At 38.1% G+C, this 20,098-nt stretch overlaps 1 non-coding gene across 1 annotated transcript; it reads right to left on the bottom strand.

The window, feature by feature from the left end:
* Positions 1-3,750: 3,750 nt before the first annotated feature.
* LOC140876944 (small nucleolar RNA R71) lies at positions 3,751-3,856 on the bottom strand. The gene has a single exon (XR_012149170.1). It is a non-coding gene; the product is annotated as a small nucleolar RNA R71 (small nucleolar RNA).
* Positions 3,857-20,098: the final 16,242 nt, after the last annotated feature.

Raw genomic sequence — 20,098 nt, 5'->3', positions numbered from 1 at the left:
TGTTTGGTGTCATAACATCCGGGACAACACTGTTTTCTTCGGGAGGAATTTCCAGCAAGCCTTCAATATCATTTTCAGCAGTTTTTCCTTTGAGATCTGCACCATCATCAAAAACAACATTAATAGATTCCATAATTGTTCTAGTTCTAAGGTTATACATCCTATATGCACGACTATTTGTAGAATAACCAAGGAACAAACATTTATCACTTTTGGAATCAAATTTTGCTAGGTGATTTCTATCATTCAAAACATAGCATACACAGCCAAAGATATGAAAATAATTGAGATTTGGCCTCTTTCCCATGAGGATTTCATAGGAAGTCATTGAAGAACCACTTCTAAAAAAAACACGATTGGAAATATGACATGCTGTGTTTAATTCTTCTGCCCAAAATCTCTTGGAGATATTTTTTGAGCTCATCATCACCCTAGCCATCTCCTGCAACGTCCTATTCTTCCTTTCGGCAATTCCATTCTGTCGAGGAGTTTTTGGGGCAGAGAACTCCTGTGAGATGCTCTTCTTATCAATTTCATATGAAATTCATATCAATTTCTTGTTCGATCCAAAAATCGCATTTCAAACAATAATCAATCTCAATCTTGATCTAACTCTAAACAACTCGATTTCTTGCGATTCCAATTCAATAAATTCCAATTCAAAATCTGAAATGGACAACATTATTTTTCAATATCATTCCTTGCCATCCTTTGTAAAATAATCATTTAACAATGTCTTCAAAATTCAACCTGATGGCATAACGTCTAAAAATCGAGTATTTCCAAAATTCTCAACATCAATATTATCACAATTCCATCATAATTTCATCATCAAAATCATCCTTAAATTTCGAAATCCATCATCCAAAATTTCCAGAAATTCCGAAAATACTTCAAAAATCAAAAACATGTTTAAACGGTGGTATTTTCTCAAACCGTTTTAGATATACCATCTCCATTATCACAAGAACATATTCATACCATAAAAAACCGAATCCAACAACATCTCAAAATTAGAACTTGGTATAATTTAATCATACTTACGTAGAAACGTAGCTCTTCTTGCGAGGATCGCAAAACCGCGCTCAAATCAAAATTCTACCGGTTGAATTTCCTTGGATCGGGGCTTGAAAAGCCTTGGCTATGGATTTCTCTCTCCCTCATGGTTCTTCTTCTGAAAATGAGTGAATGCATATCACATGCATATAATCTTAATAATTGATGCAATTAATGAATCAACCCATATTTGCAGTTAATCCTTGGATATTCCCAAAATTGCAATCTAGTCCCTAATTATCTCCAAACTTCAATTTCAATCCTTTAATTTCTTAAACTTGAAATTTTAATTCCAATTATCATAAATTATTTAATTGGGTATTTTTCGGGGCATTACAATTCTTCCCCTCTAATAAAAAATTTCGTCCTCAAAATCTCAAGTACATCCCAATAAAATTACATTGGACTGAATTACAATGCAGCAAATGTCATACAAAAATTTCAGGGTATTTCTTTCTCATATCCTGCTCTAATTTCCAAGTTGCTTCTTCAAAACCGTGTCTACTCCACTGTACTTTAACCAAAGGAATCAACTTATTTCTGAGCTGCTTATCTTTTCTATCCATAATCTTTATCGGCCGTTCAAAGTAGCTCTAATCCAGTTCTGCTTCATCTGGTTGAAGTACATGGGAAGGTGATAAGTGCATTTTGTGCACTTAATTTGTATATGGTTTTACTTGACTTTTGGAATTTATTGGTAGATATTGCGTGAAATTGTTGTTGTTTTTGTGGTTGTAGGAAGTTATGGATTTTGATGTGTTCAAGTGGAAATAAGCTTACAAGATGGAAGTCTACAAGGAAATTCAAGAGTTGGAAAAGTGAAGAAAAAAAGCTGAAAACGAGCAAGAGGCGCGCCCGCCCTATCCTTAGGCACGCCCGCGCTGTTAATGAAGAGTTCGAGATATAGAGTCGAGCTAGAGGCGCGCCCGCGCTGACCCTAGGCGCGCCCGCGCCATCGATGAAATTTTTAAAGTATGTTTTGCGAGTTGAGAGGGCGCCCGCCCTGTTCTAGGCGCGCCCGCGCCGTCGTCTGATTGGAATTTTAGAGTCCGATTGTTTATGGAAACTTGGGGGATATCTTTGGTATTTTTTTGGACGATTGTTAGGTCATATTTAAGGGATTTTTCGGAGTCATAGTAGGGATCTATCAGCCACCAATACACACAATATTCGAGAGAGCACTTCTGTGAGTTTTTTGGAGTTGAAGAACTGAAGATTGCTTGGAACGAAGACGAAGACTTTTCGACCGGACACGGAAGAAAGACTACGGCTTTGTTTCTTCTTTTTAGTTTCTTTTGATTGTTGAATTATGTTTGAGATATTAAACATAATTTGGTTTTTATTGAATTCGAGCATGAACTAAACTTTTCTAGTTTAGAGGTTGACGTAGCTTGGTTGAGACCTATTCATGAATCTTTGATTTTAATGAATTGAATTTCTATAGATTAATTGTGTTTCTAGAATTGAATGTCTTCTTAATTTATTGGCCATAAATTGAGTTGTTATATTTACTTAGAATCATTGCTCGGGAGAGGGAATTTTGAGTAGGATCAATAGGAACTACACTGTTAATTGTTTATATAGCTCGGGAGAGTATATAGTTTTAATAGAACCTTTAAGGAACATCATTTTACACATATCACTACATCTAGATTTTAAATAGGGATATTGAAATCGAATTGTAAGTTGATACGCTCTATTTATTGCTCGGGGGAGGGGAATAGAATATTCTAAGTGTTTTTGGTTATTAATCGAAGGAAATTCATAAAATAGATTAATTAGGATTGAATATTGTCGAGACCAAGTGAAATCAAAACCTCTGTACTATTTTTCTCTGATTGATAATTCCTCAAAATTTGTGTGTGTGTGAGCTGAATAATTTCTATTTATTTATTTTAGTTATTCTGCAAAACTCTTGAAGTTTGATTTTCTAGATAAAATTAAGACTATTTTAATTACAAGTATTGAATCTTTTCATTTTACTCCTTGTGGGATCGACGCTCTTTCTTTCACTATACTAAAACTTGACACTCGTACGCTTGTGAGGAAAATTCACTACAAGTTTTTGGCGCCGTTGCCGGGGAGTAATTTTGATTATTTTTAATCTTGTTACCAATTAGTCGAAGTTTTAATTTAGAGTTTTTTTTCTTATTTTAATTTAAGTACTAATAAATTGCTATTGTTCGTAATTGCAGTTTATGCGAAGATCTCAAAGTGCGAATTATTTGCTCTTTGATCCAGAGATTGAACGAACTGCAAGAGCTTTGAGAAAAGCTAGGAGAGAAGAACAATTAAACATGGCTGAAGAAGATGTCAATGAATTGCCTTTGGTGCCAATTAGAGATCATTTCAGGCCAACGATCCAGGCTCACTATTCTGGAATCGCTAGAGGGACAATAAATGCCAACAACTTCGAGTTGAAGCCGGCCTTAATCAACATGGTTCAGCAGAACCAATTCAATGGAACTGCCACAGCTGATCCTCATTTACACTTGCGCACTTTTCTAGAGATTACTGATACTGTTAAAATAAATGGTGTTTCTGAGGATACAATACGCTTACGTTTGTTTCCTTTTTCTCTTAGGGACAAAGCACGGAGTTGGCTGCAGGCATTGCCACTAGGACGCATAACAACTTGGGAGGGCATGACTGTGAAATTTTTAGAGAAATTCTTTCCACCATCCAAGGCAACCCAGCTAAAGATTGAGATCAGTACCTTCCAACAGCATGATTCTGAACAGCTATATGAGGCATGGGAAAGGTAAAAAGATTTGTTAAGGCATTGTCCTAATCATAATATTGCAGATTGGGAAGAAATAGAGTTTTTCTACAATGGATTAAATACGCATACAAGAATGTCGGTGGACTCTGCTGCTGGAGGTACTATATTTGCCAAGGACCCCGTTCAAGCTTATGATATGCTGGAACAGATGACTATCAATAGTTATAAATGGCCATCTGAACGTACGGGAGTCAAGAGGGGAGTGTACAGTGTGGATCCTCTTACATCCATTACTGCACAGTTATCTGCGTTGAGTACACAAGTGGCTTCTCTGAACAAGGTAAATATCGCAGAACCTGCAGGTGTGTCGGTTGCCATAGATGAATCTCATCCACCTGAGGAAGCTCAATATATCAATCCCAGAGGCTATGGAAACTATCGAGGTAACCCTCCTCCTAATACTTATCATCCTGGTTTACGTAACCATGAAAACTTTTCTTATGCCAACAACAAGAATGTGTTGAACCCCCCTCCGGGATTCAATACAAATCAAGGGGAAGGTAAAGCATCGTTGGAGGATGTGGTGTCTACATTTGTTACTGAATCTAACAAGCGGATGTCAAGAACTGAAACTCGAATGGATAGCATGGAGACACACATGGGTAGTTTGGGAGCTATGATGAAATCCATGGAGACACAGATTGGACAGCTTGCAAATGCTTTGAAGGATCAAAACAGAGGACAGTTTCCCAGCAATACTGAAGTAAATCCAAAAGAGCAGTGCAAATCAGTTGAGTTGAGAAGTGGGAAGAAGTTAGAAGAGAAAGAGCAGAGCAAAGCAAAAGAAAGTGAAGAACCAGTGACTGAAGAAATTGTGGTTGAAGAGCCCAAGAAGGAAGTTGAATCTAAACCGATGTACAAGCCACAACTTCCTTATCCACAGCGGTTTAAGAAGAAGGCACTTGATGAGCAATTTTCCAAGTTTCTAGATATCTTCAAGAAGATACACATCAATATTCCATTTGCAGATGCCTTGGAACAAATGCCTAATTATGCAAAATTCATCAAAGATGTAATGTCTAAGAAGAGGAGATTGCAGGACAACGAAGTGGTGAATTTGACAGAAGAATGTAGCGCAATCCTGCAGAAAAAATTGCCACAAAAGTTGAAGAATCCAGGGAGTTTTACTATCCCTTGTTTTATTGGTGGTTCTAAGGTAAATAGAGCTTTATGTGATTTAGGAGCCAGTATAAATTTAATGCCTTTTTCTGTTTACAGGACTTTGGAGCTTGGAGAAGTCAGGGCGACTACCATCACATTACAGCTGGCGGATCGGAGTATCACATACCCACGGGGTATTGTGGAGGATGTTTTGGTAAAGGTCGATAAGTTCATATTTCCAGCAGATTTCGTGATTTTGGACATGGATGAAGATGAAGAAACTCCCTTAATTTTTGGGAGACCTTTTCTAGCTACTGCACGCGCATTGATCGATGTACACAAGGGATAACTCACACTTCGAGTTGGTGGTGAAGCGGTGATTTTTAATATTTATCACACCATGAGGGGCCCAAATGAGGTAAGTACATGTAAGAGCATTGACATTATTGATTCTCATAACTCTTTTTCATGTGTAGAAAGTACGGATCCGCTCGAACGATGTTTGGTGGCAGACGAGATGGTTGAGAAGGAAGAGGATTGGGAGTTACATGAACAAAAAGTATTCCTAGACAGCGCTCCGAAAGAAAAAATGGTAAGGTCTAAGGAATCTGAAACTTTGGAAAATAGTGCACCAGAGGTATCTCCTGAAACTCATGATCTGAAAGCATTGCCTGCGCACTTATGTTATGAATTTCTTGGTGAAAATTCTACTTGTCCTGTTATTATATCTGCGCATTTGTCTGCTGTAGAAAAAGATAAGCTGTTGAGAGTTCTGAGAAATTTTAAAACCGCTCTAGGATGGTCAATTTCTGACATTAAGGGTATTAGTCCAACAATTTGCATGCATAAAATTTTGATGGAAGAGTCGTATACTCCTTATGTTGATCATCAGAGAAGGTTGAATCCCGCCATGAAAGAGGTAGTTAAGAAAGAGGTTTTAAAGCTTTTGAATGCGGGAGTGATTTATGCTATTTCTGACAGTAGTTGGGTATCTCCTGTTCAAGTGGTGCCTAAGAAGGGTGGGATTACTGTGGTTAAGAATGAGAATAATGAGTTAATCTCCACACGTACAGTAACTGGCTGGCGAGTTTGTATAGATTATAGGAAGTTGAATAAAGCTACTCGTAAAGATCATTTTCCACTTCCTTTTATTGATCAAATGCTTGATAGACTTGCTGGTTATTGCTATTACTGTTTCTTAGATGGTTATTCAGGCTATAATCAAATTGCTATAGCACCGGAAGATCAGGAGAAGACTACCTTTACGTGTTCCTATGGCACGTTTGCTTTCAGGAGGATGCCGTTTGGACTGTGTAATGCACCTGCAACTTTTCAGAGGTGTATGATGGCAATTTTTGCAGATATGGTGGAGGACGTGATGGAAGTGTTTATGGATGACTTTTCAGTATTTGGTTCCTCTTTTGATCATTGCTTGCATAATCTGTCTCTTGTTTTGCAGAGGTGCCAAGAAAAGAATTTAGTTCTTAACTGGGAAAAATGTCACTTCATGGTTCAAGAGGGCATTGTCCTTGGACATAAAGTGTCATCCAATGGATTAGAGGTGGATCGAGCCAAAGTGGTTGCAATAGAGAAGCTTCCACCTCCGAAGAATATCAAGGGCATCAGAAGTTTTTTAGGCCATGCAGGGTTTTATCGGCGTTTCATCAAGGATTTTTCTAAAATCACAAAACCTCTGTGTAATTTACTTGAAAACGATTCTACATTCATTTTTGATGATGATTGTTTGCAGGCATTTGAAAAGATCAAGACGGCATTGACCACAGCACCCATCATGATTGTGCCAGAGTGGAAGGAGCCCTTTGAGCTTATGTGTGATGCTAGTGACTATGCAGTGGGCGCGGTATTAGGCCAAAGGAGAGATAAGATTTTCAGAGCTATATATTACGCCAGTCGCACCATGGACGCCGCACAACAAAACTACACTACCACTGAAAAAGAGATGCTTGCAGTAGTCTTTGCTTTTGATAAATTTCGTCCATATTTAATTGGTACTAAAGTAGTTGTTTTTACTGACCATGCAGCAATTCGCTACTTGTTTGCAAAAAAGGATGCCAAGCCACGCTTGATAAGGTGGATTCTACTTTTACAAGAGTTTGATTTTGAGATCAAGGACAAGAAGGGTAGTGAAAATCAAGTTGCTGATCACTTGTCAAGATTGGAGCTAGAAGACGTGAAGGAGGAGGAGAGCATAAAGGAATTGTTTCCGGATGAACAAATCTTTGAGGTAAGTTCCTTTATTCCATGGTTTGTTGATATTGCAAATTTCTTGTCTTGTGGTGCTATGCCTCCAGAGTTTAATAGACATCAAAAGAAGAAGTTTTTCCATGACATTAAGTTCTACTTGTGGGATGATCCCTATGTTTTCAAACGTTGTGCCGATCAAGTGATTCGGAGATGTGTGGCGGGACAAGGGGCAAATGCAATATTGGAGCAATGCCATTCCTCCCCCTATGGAGGACATTTTGGACCCACCCGCACTGCTGCTAAGGTATTACAATCTGGTTTTTATTGGCCTACGTTGTTTAAAGATAGTTATACCTTGGTGAAATCATGTGATAAGTGTCAAAGAACGGGAAATATTTCAAGAAGGCATGAATTACCCCTCACAAATATTTTAAAAGTAGTTGATGTGTGGGGTATTGATTTTATGGGTCCCTTTCCCCCTTCTTTTGGGTACACTTATATTTTGTTAGCAGTTGATTACGTTTCGAAATGGGTGGAAGCCATTGCCACCTCGACTAATGACGCTCGTGTTGTAGTTAAATTTTTGCAAAAGAATATCTTCACGCGGTTTGGAACTCCACGAGCAATAATCAGTGATGAAGGTACGCATTTCTGCAATAAGATTTTTAATACCTTGCTCACGAAGTATGGTGTCAGGCATAAGGTGGCGTGCGCATACCATCCTCAAACCAATGGCCAGGCGGAGATCTCTAACCGGGAAATTAAGCAAATCTTGGAGAAAACGGTTAAGACAAATCGAAAAGATTGGGCAATCAAGCTAGATGACGCCATTTGGGCCTACCGCACTGCATTCAAAACCCCCATTGGGATGTCTCCCTTCAGGCTGGTTTTTGGTAAGGCATGTCATTTACCGTTGGAGTTAGAGCACAAGGCGTTTTGGGCTATCAAGAAGCTAAACATGGATCTCGAAGCATCCGGAGAGTTGCGGAAACTACAGTTGAATGAATTGGATGAATTCCGGAGTGAAGCATATGAGAATGCCAAGATCTACAAAGAGAAAACAAAGAAGTGGCATGATAAAGTTATTGTGCATAGGGAATTTGAAAAGGGTCAGAGAGTTTTGCTATTTAACTCTCGGTTGAAATTATTTCCAGGAAAGTTGAAATCGCGATGGTCAGGGCCGTTTCTCTTTGAGACTGTGTATCCACATGGTGCCATTGAATTGCGATGTACAGATGGAAGAGTTTTCAAGGTCAATGGGCAGAGAGTCAAGCACTACTTTGGCAATGAAGTACCACCCGCATCCAGCGCATTGCTTAATGATCCCAACTAAAGAATGGTGCACGTCGGGCTGATGACTTTAAAACAAGCGCTTTTTGGGAGGCAACCCAAATTTTTTTAGTTTTTGTCTTTACTTTCTCATTTTAATTTTTGTTCTTTAGTTTTTACTGTTAATTTTGTTGTTTTGGAATTAATTTGTTTTTTTTCTTTGATTTTTTTCAGAATTTTGGATGCAAATCTCGAGGTGAAGGCGTGCCCGCTCTTCTATTAGGCGCGCCCGCGCCTCTCCTGCAATGATATTGTGAATTTTTCGAGCTCAAGGCGCGCCCGCCCCGTCTTCAGCACGCCCGCGCCGTTTCTATACCCTATTTTGAAAAAATTTTCGAGACGTAGGCGCACCCGCCCCGTCTTCAGCGCGCCCGCCCCAGCCCTGCTATTTCACAAAACGAGCAAGAGGCGCGCCCGCCCTTACCTCTTGCGCGCCCGCCCCGTCGCCGATCTCTTCTATCTAACCTACTATTTTCTTTCCTTTCTCCCAAATCTTTTCCCTAATTTCTTGTCCACTTTCCTCCTCACGAATTCTTCCCCTCTTTTCTTGTTATATCGGCTAGTGTCTCTCATCATCTCCAAATCCCCCCCAATCTAATTTCTTTCTTCCTCTCTTTGACGCGGGACGGTCGAACCACTTTTATCCGGGGCACGCCTATTTTAATGTTTGGAGGATTGGAGATTGGGGAAGCTTTTGATTATCTACTCTTCTTGAACTCATATGGAGTAAGTCATTCTTTTGGTACTTCTACAATTGTTTTGGGTGGTGAGTATTTCGCAAAATTCTACTCGTGCGATTCGTGGGTCTTGAACTATTAATTGATTAATCGATCTTTGAAGTGTGAATTATATTGGATTGTTGCGGAAGCGGTTGTTGTTGTGTGTGGATTGTGGAGTAGATTTAAGTTTGGGGAAGTTGTGATTGTGGTAAATTGGTTATTTGTGCGTGTCGTGTGGTGCCTACTAAGTGTTTGATTCATGGCCCCAAAGAAGAAGCAAAAATCCGTTGCATCCTCTTCTCATGCTAATCCAGAGCATGAGCCGCAGCGTTTCTGGAATGAGAGTGCCGAACAGAATTATCAAAATTGTCTAGGCAAAACGATATTACCAGAGCGTGGGTTTGACACGACATTGGGGTTTGGGAACGATGAGTTTTTGCATACAATTGGTAGGGCTGTGAATGGGCGTCAATGGTTAAATTTTGTTAAGCCACCGCAGGATGCAGTTGTCCCAATCGTTCGTGAATTTTATGCAAACTTGAAAGTAAAGCACATGCAGTTGAAAGTGCTTGTCCGAGGCCAGCTGGTGCCTTTTGATGCTCACACTATTAACACCTTGTACAACCTTCCACCAGTATTTCACGATGAGTATGCGGAGTACCGAGCAAATGAAGTGGATTACGCGGCGATTCTGAGCCGTATTTGTGTTCCGGGTGCGGAATGGCGCATGGGCCGTGGTCATCAGCCTTCTAAGTTGAAGAAGACCGAGCTAATTCCTGATGCTAAGCTATGGTACAACTTTGTGTGTGCTCGTCTTAAACCGACTGACCACGGGCATGAGGTGACACGAGAACGAGCGATTCTTGTTTATTGTATTTTGGAGGGAAAAGCAATCGACTTGGGACAGATTTGTCAAGCAACTATTCAGGGTGTGGCGGCAGGTAAGACGACTGGCGGGTTTGCTTTGCCCGGACTTATCACTGATCTTTGTGAAGAGGCTGGAGTTGAGTGGGGCCAAAATGAAGAATTGTTGAAAGCTACTGCTCCTATTGCTTGCCATACTCCTTTTCGCATGATACCGGCTTCTGAGCACCGAACTCGCGCTGAGAGGCGAGATTTTAATGAGCGATCAGCTGCACGAAGCGGCCCTTCACCCCGACCTCAAGCACCCCTTGTTGCGCCCGATCGTGTTGCTATTCTGGAGGATGAATTGAGAGCACACCGTCAAGAGTTTCGGACATTTCAGCAGACTACTGGTGTCTTTATGGACTACATGATGGATTTTACAGATGCTTTGAGACATCAGTTTCCACAGGCTGCTAGTTCGGCTCATCCATTTCCTCTGTATCCACAGTGGCCACCCACTTTTGGCCCTTCTGATCCGTCCCATGATGATGCTGCTGATGATGGCGACGACCACTGACGGTCGTCGTTTGTGGTACATGTCCTTTATGCTTTCTTGTTTTAATTCCTTGAGGACAACGAATGTACTAAGTTTGGGGGAGTTGTGTCAATTCTGACTTTTATTGTTTTTATTTAGTTGCTTTTGGTTTTGTTTTTTTTTTATTTTAGTTGTTTGGTTCTTAGGAGTTGTGTTGTGTTGGTGTGTGGCTGCATTTGAAAATTTTTTTGAGAAATTTATGTAGTTGTGTTGATATGGATTGATGACCAATGATGTTAATTTTGTTTGTTTTGTAACTGAAGTCCATGACTACCTGCCTAGCTGACAAAATTTTGAAATAAATGGAACCAAGTGAACAATTGAACTCCTATATATTCTGTGATTTTGCTTGAATCTGAATCTTGAGACAGACAAACATAAAAAGGATTGAGGCATTGTTTGGATGTTTTTTTTTTGGGCCTTGAATTTGATTGAATCAGTGCATCCTTAGTTGCCCATTTGAGCTTACACGCATATTTGTACTTAGAGGTACGATAATTCTGAAACTACTTGTGAAAATCATCGTTTACTGCTGATGATTATCCCTTTCTACACTGATTGAGATTTGTATGATTTAATTGTGGATTGAGACTTGTCTAGAACTAGTTCGGACACCCCTTGAGGCGAAATACGGGCAAAACTGTGATTAGGAATGATTTAGGCGATTTTTCTGAATTCATTTGAGCCTTTCAAGCTACCTATTATATATATGTTATCCCTAGTACCTTGTTTGAGTTTGATTGAAAATCGAATGGCATGCGTGTAAACGTGTGATTAAACCCCCATTCGTCATTATTTCAAGGTCCTACATTGACTACCTGAATAGCTTATACACTATTTCCTACCTTTAATGGAGTAATTTGAATGCTAAAATGTTATATGCTCCTAGATTTATTTGTGAAAAATGGAATGGTGTGGTGGATGAATTGAAAAGATGAAAAGAGGCAGTATAAGAAAAAAAAAATGTGTGGTTGAAAAAGTTGTAAAAGAGAGTTGAAAGAAGTTGTGAGAAAAATTGAAAAATCAATGAAGTGAAATAAGTGTGGAATTGTGAATGAAAGGAGTCAAAAATTAGAGTTGAGTTTGAGAATAAATGTGAATTACTCTTTATTTGAATTCTTTTCCTTCATTTGTAGCCATGAGCCAGGCCTTGTATTATAAGCTTATTAAGTCCTATTGACCGAGTCACAGTTGCCCAATATACTAGTGGAGAGGGGTTGCGAAAATTTAGCCTATGGACTGTTGATTGAAACTTAAATGATTATGAATTCTTGATCGAAACATGCACATACTATGTTCTTTGAATTAAACCAATTGAGTGTGGTTGTGATGATATATCCTTGAATTTGATCCTGTTTTACCATGAAAGTTCTCATGATTTGTGAATGCTTGAATTGAGTTAAGAGAAGAGTATTTTGAAACGTGAGTTGCGGAGTTTATGAGTTTATGAGGTTGAATTACTTTTCTGAACATCTTACTTTTCAAGTGTTAGTAGGACAGAGATGATTGGATTTAAATTGTTTTGAAATTCCATACTGAGGTCATTAATCCATAGTCATTCTTGATGGTTATTGTTCTTGCAATTGAGTGGAGTTTGAGTTAGTTTTGCTCGAGACGAACAAAAGTTCAAGTTTGGGGGAATTTGATAAGTGCATTTTGTGCACTTAATTTGTATATGGTTTTACTTGACTTTTGGAATTTATTGGTAGATATTGCGTGAAATTGTTGTTGTTTTTGTGGTTGTAGGAAGTTATGGATTTTGATGTGTTCAAGTGGAAATAAGCTTACAAGATGGAAGTCTACAAGGAAATTCAAGAGTTGGAAAAGTGAAGAAAAAAAGCTGAAAACGAGCAAGAGGCGCGCCCGCGCCGTCGATGAAATTTTTAAAGTATGTTTTGCGAGTTGAGAGGGCGCCCGCCCTGTTCTAGGCGCGCCCGCGCCGTCGTCTGATTGGAATTTTAGAGTCCGATTGTTTATGGAAACTTGGGGGATATCTTTGGTATTTTTTTGGACGATTGTTAGGTCATATTTAAGGGATTTTTCGGAGTCATAGTAGGGATCTATCAGCCACCAATACACACAATATTCGAGAGAGCACTTCTGTGAGTTTTTTGGAGTTGAAGAACTGAAGATTGCTTGGAACGAAGACGAAGACTTTTCGACCGGACACGGAAGAAAGACTACGGCTTTGTTTCTTCTTTTTTTTTGTTTCTTTGATTGTTGAATTATGTTTGAGATATTAAACATGATTTGGTTTTTATTGAATTCGAGCATGAACTAAACTTTTCTAGTCTAGAGGTTGACGTAGCTTGGTTGAGACCTATTCATGAATCTTTGATTTTAATGAATTGAATTTCTATAGATTAATTGTGTTTCTAGAATTGAATGTCTTCTTAATTTATTGGCCATAAATTGAGTTGTTATATTTACTTAGAATCATTGCTCGGGAGAGGGGATTTTGAGTAGGATCAATAGGAACTACACTGTTAATTGTTTATATAGCTCGGGAGAGTATATAGCTTTAATAGAACCTTTAAGGAACATCATTTTACACATATCACTACATCTAGATTTTAAATAGGGATATTAAAATCGAATTGTAAGTTGATACACTCTATTTATTGCTCGGGAGAGGGGAATAGAATACTCTAAGTGTTTTTGGTTATTAATCGAAGGAAATTCATAAAATAGATTAATTAGGATTGAATATTGTCGAGACCAAGTGAAATCAAAACCTCTGGACTATTTTTCTCTGATTGATAATTCCTCAAAATTTGTGTGTGTGTGAGCTGAATAATTTCTATTTATTTATTTTAGTTATTCTGCAAAACTCTTGAAGTTTGATTTTCTAGATAAAATTAAGACTATTTTAATTACAAGTATTGAATCTTTTCATTTTACTCCTTGTGGGATCGACTCTCTTTCTTTCACTATACTAAAACTTGACACTCGTACGCTTGTGAGGAAAATTCACTACAGAAGGATCTGGCTGATAGTTTTTCAACATAGACACGTGAAATTCATCGTGAATACCCGATAGAGCAGGAGGGAGAGCTAATCTGTATGCTAGGTCACCAATTCTTTCCAATATCTCATATGGTCCAATGTATCTTGGTGATAACTTACCTCTCTTTCCATAACGTACTGTACCTCAGAAAGGAGATATCTTCAAGAATACACGGTCACCTTGTTCAAAACTCAAGGACCTGCGTCTGACATTAGCATACTTGGATTTTCTGTCCTGTGCTGCTCTCATTCTAGACTGAATCAATTTTACTTTATCTGACATCTCTCTGATCATATCTGGCCCAGTCACTGGTACTTCTGAAAGATCATCCCAAAAAAAATAGAAATCTGCATTACCTACCATATAACACTTCAAAAGGAGCCATCTCAATGCTTGCTTGATAGCTGTTATTATAGGAAAATTGAACAAGTGGCAACGAATCTTGCCAGCTGGTACCAAAATCTAGTACCACAGCTCTCAGCATATCCTCTAAAATCTGGATAGTCCGCTCTGACTGTCCGTCTGTCTGAGGATGATAAGCTGTACTCAAGTGCAAATGAGTACCAAGAGCTTCTTGTAAACCGTGCCAAAAGTGCGAAATAAATCTAGGATCTCAATCTAAAACAATAGATTTCAGCATACCGTGTAATCTCACTACATCTCGGACGTAAATACTGGCCATATGATCATGTCATCTGATAAAGAATGAATCATGCAGACTTAGTAAGTCTGTAAACAACTACCCAGATTGCATCGCATCCACTCGAAGATTTCGATAGTCTCGTGACAAAATCCATAATGATGGGATCCCATTTCCACTTTGAAATTGCTAAACTGTGCATAGACCACCCGGTCGCTTTCTTTATGCTTTTACTTGATGACAATTTAGGCATCGGGATACAAATTCTGTCACATCTTCTTTCATCTTTTTCCACCAATATTCACTTTTCAAGTCGTTATACATTTTTCTCCCACCTGGGTGTATCACTGACCCGGTATTCTGACTGATGTCCAGATCTAACTTTCTCAACTGAACTCTGGATGTTGTGATCGGATTTCTGTGCTTCTTTAATTCTCATCAATAATTCTGGTTCTGCTTGGATTGCGAAAATTATGATCGATTGCATATCTGTTTTAAAATCCAAGCCAGAAGTACAACAATTCTCAATCAATCTCGACACTTTGTAGACAGAGACAAATTACATACTTTTCTACTCAGGGCATCGGCAGTTGTGTTAGACTTCCCTTGATAATACTTAATCTCACAGTCAAAATCTTTCAACAAGTCTAACCAATGCCTCTGTCTCATGTTCAGTTCATCCTGAGAAAATAGATATTTCAAACTCTTATGATCAAAAAATATTTCAAAGGTCTCACCATACAAATAATGGCGCCAAATCTCCAAGGAAAAACAATGGCTGCCAGTTCAAGATCATGTACGGGATATCGGGTCTCGTGTGGCTTCAACTGTCTTGATGCATAGGATATCACATGGCCTCTATGCATAATCACACATCCCAAACCTCTATGAGACGCATCACAATAAACAACAAAACCACATGTACCTGATGAAATAGTCAATACAGGAGCGCTGGTCAATCTCCTCTTCACTACAACAAAGCTTTTCTCACAGGAATCTGTCCAAACATACGGAGCATTATTCTGGGTTAATTGGGTAATCGGCTTCGCAATGCTGAAAAATCCCTCAATAAATCTGCGATAATACCCTTCTAAACCCATAAAACTGCGTATTTCAGGAACAGAAGTAGGTCTAAGCCAGTTAATCTCTGCCTCAACTTTACTGGGATAAACTGCAATCCCTTCTCCTGAAACCACATAACCAAGAAATACAACTCGGTCCAACCAAAACTCGCACTTTGACAGCTTGGCATATAGCTGTTCTTTTCCCAAAATCTGCAAGATAATTCTCAAGTGCTCTGCATGTTCAATCTCATCCCTATTATAGATCGGAATATCATCAATAAATATCCCTACGAACTCGTCAACATACTTCTGAAAAATTCTGTTAATTAAATCCATGAACACAGCAGGAACATTCGTCACTCCAAAAGGCATAACCAAGAATTCCAAATGCCCATACTTTGTTCTAAATGCGGTTTTGGGCACATCTGCCTCTCTGAACCTCAATTGATGATATCCTGATCGTAAGTCAATCTTCGAATAGATAGAAGAACCCTGCAATTGATCAAATAAATAATCTATTCGAGGCAAGGTTACTTATTCTTTACCGTGGCATTATTCAATTGTCGATAGTCAATACTTAATCTCATCACCTACTTTCTTTCTTAAAATTAACACCGGAGCATCCCAAGGTGACACACTCGATCTAATGTATCCCTTGGATAATAGACCTTTAAGTTGCTCTTTGAGTTCTTTAAGTTCAAGTGGTGTCATTCTGTAAGCAGCCTTCGAAATAGGTAAAGTACCAGACATCAATTCGATACTGAATTCAATGTCACGGGTTGGAGGAAAACCCGGAATTTCATCTGGAAACACGTCTGCAAATTCTTTCACAACTGGGATGTTGGCTAATTCTCGGCTAGATTTCAATACATCTACTGCATATACCAAGAATCCCTCGGCACCTCTTTGCAGTAAACGTGTCATAGATAACATTAAAATCAAAGAAATCTTAGCTCTAGAACACTTACCATAAAGATTTCAGTCGTTTGTCATCTCTGGTCTAAATCTGACAATTTTGTGAAAACAATCCACTATAGCCATGTACTTGGTTAGTACATCAATTCAAAAATACAATCCCAATAAAGTACCAAGTACCATGAAAAACTCAATCATATTTTCCAAAAACATAAATTTCATCCTCTTGTTCTAAAGGAATCGAGGTTCTCCTCGAACATTTCTCAAATCGTATCATCTAAATGATTTAGTTCATAATATCTCATCGAGTCATTTCAATAATAAAACCCAATATATATGATTTATGTAAGACTCGATCATAACATTATTCTCGCAACTTAGTATCGAATAACTTAATAATCAATCCTCGATACAATCGATTGGGCTCTAATCGGATTCTCAAGACATCCTATTAATCAGCTCTTCCCAATACTTAGCGTATGGGTACTGAAATTTAAAAATGCAATAGAAAATTTTAATTATATCGCATGCTTAGCTCAATGCTCGATAATTCAATATATCATCGAAATCTCAACACGGTAACTCTAAGCAGCATGATATAATTTATTCATTTCTCATATTCATAACCCAAAAAGGAATAATAAACTCAATCATCTTACTGGGCACATTCGGATCTCAAATCATCTATGCTCGATCCCTTGATATCAACATCTCAAGCTTAGCATCACTGTTAAGTCTATTCATCTATCAGGATGAGTATCTGTAATTCTAGCTTTGGTCTCAAAGTGTTTGCTACACTATCACAAAGCCTACAACCCGTTCCTGAAATTAACGAGTTAGAAACAATAGAATTCTAATCTCAAGAACATTTTACCGTATCACTTCTGTATTCTCCCGAAATCCTCAAGCTCAAGAGTTTATCTCTGTTCTGCTCGAGGTTATCTGACACATTTAGTTCAAATGCATCAAAACATCAGATCTTACCTCGTTCAGTCCCGGCCTATCAGGTCTTAGGGATTGTAATTCATTCTCCTAAGGAATAGATTTCATAATTGTCATTTCAATCTCATGACATCAATAGCCAAAATCATTAACTCTTGATATGGCTCTCCTCTATATATCTCATACTGAATCCTATATTAAAATCTCATGCAAACATCAAAGCGATCATGATTATTCAATAAGTAATCAATACATTCGTCATATAATCATGATTTAAGTAATCTCATTTTCAATAATTTTTTGCACTTCTTAGTTTGTGGTATTTCTACTGTTCGAGGAACTTCCTCAGTCTGAGGTGCTTCCTCTTCTCTAGGATTGTTTCTTGTCCTACGAGGAGCCATTCTCTGATAATAGAAGATCAATGCATAAACAGTTAATATATCAAAGGATCAATTCCATATCATTCATTCTCTGCCCTTTAAATTCAATCATGCTCAATTTCTTATCTAGAATCATTCTGATTCATTCTTGAAATTTTCAAAGGAAATCATTCTGATTCACAGTAAAATCATGGCATGATTTACAATTAATTCAAATAATCAAGTAGTCACATAATCATTAAGCAGTAAAGCATGCACGCATGGAATTCATGTAATAATTCAATGAAATCAATCTCATGCGAATATCAATTCAAGCGGACAGGATCTACCCCACTCTCAATCTTCTAATGTCGACTCAAGGCATCTTATGGCTCTGATACCACCTAATGTGGAGACCTCGGGTGCAAATATATAAAATAATCAATATGACATTTGGTGACGCATGTCTTACAATTGGCGATGCAAACACGCATCGCAGAAAGTACTTTTTTTTTTAGGATGAGGGCCGGCGCGGGCGCGTCGCAGCTGCGGAGCGGCCACGCGGCCGCGCCATTTGGGCGCGCCTCCGTTGCGCCACCCAAATGGCGCACCGGATGCGCGGGCGCGCTGAGGCAACAAAAATCTCTATTTTTTTCTTCTTTTCTTGCTCCAAAAATCCAAAATGGTGACCTTTCAAAGTCTTGAACACAATATACAATTAAAAGATGTCTGAAAATCATTCAAACAAGTATAAAATGCAACAAGTTTGAAAACTCCAAAATTCAACATGTTTTCAACATGTATTTAAAATTATTCGTCTGCTAGACCCGAGCTCCACTTCTACTCTTATTTAAAATCCTTAAGGTTCTCTAAAGCTTGACCCCGAACCACGTGTTGCAATGCACACACACAAAACAAAGCAACAGCCGGAAAACCGGTGAGTATAAAAAAACCCAGTATGAATGATAGAAACAAATGAGCATTTAAACATTTCAATGATATCAATATAAATCCATAAATAATCTCAAATGGATAATGCATGGATGAAATGCATGCTCAAGAATCTGGGGTTATCAATTCTCTGATTCAGTCTGAATCTCGATCTTAGGGATCCCAAGGGAAAAGAAAACACAACGTCACCACCTACTCTCCCAATCGGGGTGGGCGTTGAGCTTCTCAACCCCGGACTTCGGCACTCCTATATAGAGTATTCTGGTCATGGAAGTTTCTCTACATTCCATGCCACTCAAATATAGACCCAAACGTCCCCTGCAATCTAGGAAAGTCTGCCATCAAATCTGAACAAAGTCTGGCTCAATATGAATGAGATTATGCAATTCAATATATCAAAATCTCTGCTCAATCTGAGCATCTCATCTCATATATCAAATCATTAGCATGAATCATATATCGATAATTATCGAATAAAATCAAATTCATAATTTCATGTTATTCAATCAATTCATATAATTCAAATAATATAGCAAATAAGTGTGTGATTTATTGGGCTCGAGAATCTCAAATCTTCTCAAGGATTCAATCCCAAGCTCTTCATTGTCTATCCATACCTCAATTCCAAGTACGAAAATGCTCAAGTCTTGAAAGCTACATTCATATGAAATTCATATCAATTTATTGTTCGATCCAAAAATTGCATTTCGAACAATAATCAATCTCAATTTTGATCTAACTCCAAACAACTCTATTTCTTGAGATTCCAATTCAAAATCTGAAATGGACAACATATTTCTCAATATCATTCCTTGCCATCCTTTCTAAAATAATCATTTCAACTCGACGGCGTAACATCTAAAAATCGAGTATTTCCAAAATTCTCAACATCAATATTATCACAATTCCATCATAATGTCATCATCAAAATCATCTTTAAATTTCGAAATCCATCATCAAAAATTTCCAAAAATTCCGAAAATAATTCAAAAAAAAAAAACATTTTCAAACGATGGTATTTTCTCAAACCGTCTTAGATATACCATCTCCATTATCTCAAGAACATATTTATACCATAAAAACCCGAATCCAACAACATCTCAAAATTAGAACTTGTTAGAATTTAATCATACTTACGTAGAAACGTAGCTCTTGTTGCAAGGATCGTAAAACCGTGCTCAAATCAAAATTTTACCGGTTGGATTTCCTTGGATCGGGGATTGAAAAGCTTGAAAAGCCTTGGCTATGGATTTCTCTCTCCCTCACGGTTCTTCTTTTGAAAATGGGTGAATGCATATCACATGCATATAATCTTAATAATTGATGCAATTAATGATTCAACCCATATTTGAAGTTTAGTCCTTGGATATTTCCAAAATTGCAATCTAGTCCCTGATTATCTCCAAACTTCAATTTCAATCCTTTAATTTCTTAAACTTGAAATTTTAATTCCAATTATCATAAATTATTTAATTAGGTATTTTTCGGGGCATTACAATTCTTCCCCTCTAATAAAATATTTCGTCCTCGAAATCTCAAGTACATCCCAATCAAATTACATTGGACTGAATTACAATGCAGTAAATC

This window comes from Henckelia pumila, chromosome 1 (genome assembly GCF_033568475.1).
Source record: "Henckelia pumila isolate YLH828 chromosome 1, ASM3356847v2, whole genome shotgun sequence".
Taxonomy (NCBI): domain Eukaryota; kingdom Viridiplantae; phylum Streptophyta; class Magnoliopsida; order Lamiales; family Gesneriaceae; genus Henckelia; species Henckelia pumila.
Note: the sequence above shows the minus strand (reverse complement) of the source record. Positions and strands in the feature narration are given on the sequence as shown.